At 41.7% G+C, this 6,000-nt stretch overlaps 1 protein-coding gene across 1 annotated transcript in view; it reads left to right on the top strand.

The window, feature by feature from the left end:
* Positions 1 to 203: 203 nt before the first annotated feature.
* The window catches only part of LOC129412617 (microtubule-associated protein 2-like), a 134,254-nt gene continuing 128,457 nt past the window's right edge, over positions 204 to 6,000 (top strand). Inside the window, exon 1 of the mRNA XM_055166714.1 lies at positions 204 to 231. The gene's annotated coding sequence lies outside the window, so the exon portion shown is untranslated. The remainder of the gene's footprint in view (positions 232 to 6,000) is intronic.

Raw genomic sequence — 6,000 nt, 5'->3', positions numbered from 1 at the left:
ACTTGACTTCATCCAAACCACGTGTCTTGCCTGTTTCTCATTTACAACCCTCGCGCACTTATGCACTTTAGCACTTCTACGGAATCCCCTTGCGCCTTTCTCCTCCACTCGCGCACTTACGGTATTTGGGCGGGCTCTCCCTCTCCCTCCGCGGCGCTCTCGTCCCCTGCTCCCCGGCTCATCTCACTCCTCACCGGGACTCCTAGCGCCGCTCTGCTCCCCCACGTCCAGGTAAGCCCCCCTCTGCGTCACTTTGCACGCGTTTCCCCCCTGCTTTTTACGCAAATAACTCCATTTACGTTACGCGGTTTTCGCTTTCCCCGCGTTTCAAAGTTCGTCAATGAAGTGTGTTACCTGCTAATCCCTTCCAATTGTGCAGCGATGTGGCGTTATGTGCGTGCATGTGAAGCGATGCTGAACGAGATTTGGTTTGCTTTGTGCGTTTGGCTCGGCCGTTAACGTGGGATAAGCTTGGATAACTTGTTTCCAATCGTGCGTAATCCGTGCGCTTTTGGAAACGGTTGCCCCTTTGCATCTTGGCTTTGCGTATCTCCGCCGCTGCAGCCTTTTGTTCTGGTCCACGCCTGGATGGTGTGATGCTGAGACCGGCTTGACTTCGCTGCTGCACCACCTCAACCGATTCACCTGTTACTGTTACGATTCCGAGCCGTTTCCAATTTACGAATCACGCTGCGTACGCGATTCTTTTGTGCACAATTGTTTATTAATATATTTTTTTGGAGATGGGAGTGCCCCCTGTCTAGTTGGCACCACACATGCCACCCTCTCGCCCTTGCCCCCAGCGACATGACTTGCACGTATAGCGGCTTTTACGCATTTACTACATCGATTTGTGCGTAAAAATCCTATATGACAGTTTAATTATCGACTGTTAAACTCGTTGTTGTCTGGTGGGGTTGCAGCAGACGCTCTGGTTGCCTCCCAAATGGATCGTAATGTGAATTTTCTTTCTTTTTTTTCGTATTCACCTGTGGATAGGCATCTAGAAATCTCTTGAAAGTCTTGGCTTGTTTCATTAGTTCTTTTTGAATTATGGTGCGATTTAAGAGAATCTGTGTCGCCAGAAAGGATGTCTGTGGATTTGGAGCACGTCCAAAATGGTGCACTATAGTGTGGCAGGATGCTGGCTTTGAGTCACTGGTATTGGGTATGCATGTTCTAGCCATAAGCCCTATATAAGTCTAGATGTATGGATTGATAAATATTCAAAATAATCTGGAATTTTGGTGGAACTTGTTTATTATGCGACAATAAATCTTGATCTATGTGACAAATTCAGTTAATCAAGTCCATGGCAATTATTTTTGTGATTTGACAGAATATGGTTAATGTTGTGGTCCAAGGTTCTGCACCAGGGCCACTGTGGTAAACAAAGTGTGAAGAGATGGTTTTCCAGACTCGTGTTCCTGATCATAGCAGTCCAAATACTGGTCACAAACCAGGAAGACGTTTGGAAACATGCAACGAAATCTTCCTCTGGGTTCTGTTCGTGATAGTAAGTCTGACAGAATCTACAAAAAATGAGAAAATGGCCCGGTTTTCTTCATCTCCACGTCATTGTAGTGTTCCGTTATGTTCGGCGAATCGACAGTTACAACCATATCTCAGTTTTCATTATTTCCCCACTGACGCACAACTCCGAGTGCACTGGGTACGAGGCACTGAATTCAAGATGATTCCAAACAGCACATACGTATACAGTCCGTCCTGAGCGTACCCCTGGCTTGAAAGTCCCAGCTCAAGCGTCCCATTCTTTCAGCAGGACGTTCTTGCTGGGCTTTAGTCGGCTACCTCATGCATTATGATGTACTGAATTCGAAAATCAGCTTCTATGTCATAATAAAATGAAATGTGAATCTAGCGAGACCAAATGTCAGGCCTTGTTTATGTAATTTTACCGATCTTTCCAAAACGACACACATTTCTTCAGTATGTCATATTAATATAATCCTCATTCGCTCGCAGAAGTTTAACATGAAATTGTGTTTTAAATCATTTTTTGTTGTTCCCCATGTCCTATTAGAAATGCTGGCGCCACCTAGTGCCTCCGCTCAATTAAATTTCACTCCAGCGACTAGGTCAGGAATCAGAATACACTAGACGGTTTGAAAAACCCCAGAAATGCAAGTCTGGGCACCAGCCAATCAGCGAAGAGTCATACATTCAGTGTTGTAAACGATTCCTGAGATTGAGGATTTAAAGCTGGAACAAAGAGAATGTTTGGTGAATTTTATCAAGGGGAAAGACGTTATTGTCCTTCTTCCTACGGGATTTGGGAAAAGCTTAATATACCAGTAGCGATGCATTACATACATCACGACCAAATAGCAGCGGCTGGTTAAATGATAAAATGTACCCACTTACTGTTGAGCGAACGAATTCTATCACTGAATCAGACTAATGTCCTAGAGCATCTGTAACTGTTGATTTGGAAAGAAATATTACTTATTTCCTTATTTGCTTGCCATGAACATAATTTGTAAGCGGCGCAACACAAGAACCTTACAAAGCTACAGAGAATTATTGTTATTTTTTAAATATGTATACAGATTAGTTTCATAAAGGGTACAATTGCGGGGAACTTTCCAGCTTGGGGACATTTCAGCCAGGGAGACTTTCCAGCTGATTTCCGTCATTTTTACCGCTGATCACATTTACTTCAACGGGTTTTATCACAGTTAGTCGTTGAGCCCAGTGTCGGGAACTACACCGGAAGTCGTCATTGCATGTTTCCAAACGTCTTCCTGGTTTGTGACTTAGGCGTGAATAGAGCTTAGATACTTTATTTGCCATACATTCAATTTAAGGCATGGTCAAAAGACTTTTTTTTTGGAGTGCCTGGAGTCCGTTATGTCCAAGAGCACCCTCTACCTGCTCCCACTGATTGGAACACCTACAGCATACAGCCACATTTTCTGTTCTTTATGGTCAAAAGTCTGTTCCTCTTCACATATGCAGCACCTACTGTACTCATTACTACCCTTTAATAGGCCTGGGTGAGTCAGAACATTAAAGCAGTGACACCTAGAGGCTGGAGGTACATTTTGACCCCTACAGTTAGTAAGGGCATCTGGTTTAAACCGTGTATTAGGGATGGAGCGAGACATCATTTCCGCAAGGTGAGAAGTATTTGAGATTGGGTCCACAAGAACGAGACGAGATAATGCATAATTTATTGAGCAATCCAGTTCACAATTTGACCAATCTTTGTTTATTTTATCTTCGTTATTTTTTTTTTTTCCCATTATAGCACGGCTCCTTGAAACTACAGCCCATTTTATCCAGTCCAAATGTAAACACATATCTCACAAGATCATTGATTGTGTACAGTGTTATGCACTATGGAACTTTGCCCGGAATGTTCCACAGTATATAGCATTAAAGACATCAACATTACACTATGTTCTGATCTGTTTTAATGTTGTTTCCTCATCACAAACAGACCTGGAGTTGTGTTTTGTTTCATTCACACATGTTTAACACACAAACCCTGCTGATTTTGGTTAAGTCCTTAAATACTTTGTTCCACCTTGTGATGTCATGTGGTAATTCAGGGAGTGCTCCACTTTGTTTTTAAACTCCAGACACCTTCACTAGAATTATTTGGATGATTTCTGCCCTAGAAGAGTCAATCTCGACTGAATTAAAGGCAGTGGACTTGAGTTTGGGTCCCTCACTATAATGCACCGTTTTTTGTTTGTTTGTTTTGTTGTTTTTGTTGCTTTTAATATATTTATTGTCTGTTTTTCCCCATTTTTCTCTCTTTATTTAAATTATGGTGGATTGGAAATTTGTCTTAGTTTGGTGTCCTACTAGATAACCAGAACTGAAAGTAGTTTTTTTTTTTTTTTGCTAGTACAATTACATATATGATTATGATTATTTTTTCTCATGATTATGGTTTAAAACTAAACTACTCTCATTTAATGTCATATTGAGAGAAAATCAAATTGCTCTGAGGCCTCGACCATTAGTGGCACTGAGGGTAATTGGTTGGGGGCCCCTCCAGGTTTGGGGGCCCTAAGAAGCCGCCTGCTTTTGCCTAATTGTAGCGCCGCCTCTGAGTAAAGGTAAAATGTAGCCGTTGACTTGAAACTTGAAACTTTGGGGCGACAGTTGCTCAGCTGGTTGAGCGTTTGTCCACTGATCTGAAGGTTGGCAGTTTGAATCCCTTGAAGCCCTCAATATAAACATGATTGGTTGAGCGGTCAGATCCACTGACCTGCAGGTTGGCTGGTTTGACTTCAAATGAATGCTGTCGTTGTGTTCTTGGGCAAGACACTTAACCGACCTCGCCTCCAGTTTGTGCCTTCACTGGTGTAAGAATGTGTGTGTGAATGTGTGTGTGTGGTTCCTTGTTGTAAAGAGCTTTGAGCGCCTTGAACATGGAAAAGCGCTGTATAAAAATATGACCATTTACCAATATTTCGTGACATCACAAGGTGGAGCAGAGCATTTTGAGTTTTGGAGATGTAGACAGATGAATAATAAAGTGTGTAACAAAACAAAACACAACTCCACAACTTCTTAGAACAGAAAATTACCCTTACAGGAAAATGTAAAAGTGGGTAAGTTACAAACCCGAGGCACTCCCACTGAATATATTAAAAGTCCTTTATTACATGAAGGGACGAGCAAGATGGTCTTCATCAGGGCAAAGTAGTAAAAACAAGACACACTGGGTGTCAATAAATACAATCAATTAATCACATGACAGCAGGAAAAAGACAGCGAACAAACCCCAAAAACAAGATAAGGTTGGCCAACTACTTTGGCCTGACGAAGACCATCTCGCTGGTCGAAACACGTTGGCGTCCCTTCATGTAATAAAGAACTTTTAATATATTCAGTCTAGGGGTGTGCAAAAATATTAAAATATCGATATATCGTATCGCTTAATATGATGATACGGTATCGATATCATGGGCTGCTGTATCAATCGATATATCACCAAGAGTATTTTTTTGGTATATTTTACTAAATAATTTTGTTACAGTGCTACAATTTTGGTGCTTGTTTAGAGGAAGGAAACTTTTTTTATGCGACACATTCGACATTTTCACTGTTTTGACGAATAAAATATTTGTGTTTCATACGAACTTTGCACAAAAAGTGGTTTAACAAAGACTTTTAGTATCCCGGACATGATTTAGCCTTTATTTTTATTGAATCGAAAGCTGACTATATCCAGATATGTATCGTATTGTGGCCTATGTATCGAGGTATGTATCGTATCGACAACTTCTTAATGATACCCAGCCCTAATTCAGTCGGAGTGCCTCGGGTTTGTACCTTACCCATTTTTACATTTTCCTGTAAGGGTAATTTTCTGTTCTAATAACACTGTCTTAACCCTCGTAGAGCCCCTGTACTCTTATTTTTTACTCTTTTAAGACCCAGTGAAGCGCTCTACCTCTCTTGTATTATCTAACAACTTCAGGTATGTTTTTAATTAGGTAACAGCATTCTAACATGGCTTAAAGTTTACAAGACTCAATTTTATCCATTCGTTTTAGACCTGTATAGTCCTGTTCCAGACCTGGTTTAGATCTGGTGCTCTGTTCTTCTTGGGTGGTGCTCGACTTGGTGCTCGACTTGGAGATCCGCCGGTCTAGACTCTTTCTGTGAATCAGGGTGGCCATATTGTGTTGTGCCAAGATTGCCAGTCTCAATTAGACTTGATCTTGAGCAGTCCGGACAGCTCTCCTGATTACCACTGACCTTAATACCTCTACTGTAGTCACACTCCAAAACTCCTTACGCGTCCTCGACCACGTTTAATTACAGTCTCGGAGTCCGTACCAGATTTTTACCATGTAAAAAAAACAGAGCTACTTCATTTTAAACAGTTTGCAGTGGTCCAAAGTTCTTCCTCACGTACGTTATGCATGCATTCAGAGCATCCCAATTACGCACCACGATGAGTTTAGAAGCGCTTTTCAAAACTCTCCACGCCAACCAGAGAGGAAGAGTTTAATG

The sequence above is a fragment of the Boleophthalmus pectinirostris genome, unplaced genomic scaffold (assembly GCF_026225935.1).
Source record: "Boleophthalmus pectinirostris isolate CB_2022bp ecotype Guang Dong unplaced genomic scaffold, ASM2622593v1 HiC_scaffold_11, whole genome shotgun sequence".
Classification (NCBI taxonomy): Eukaryota; Metazoa; Chordata; class Actinopteri; order Gobiiformes; family Gobiidae; genus Boleophthalmus; species Boleophthalmus pectinirostris.
This window is presented reverse-complemented; position numbering and strand designations above follow the sequence as displayed.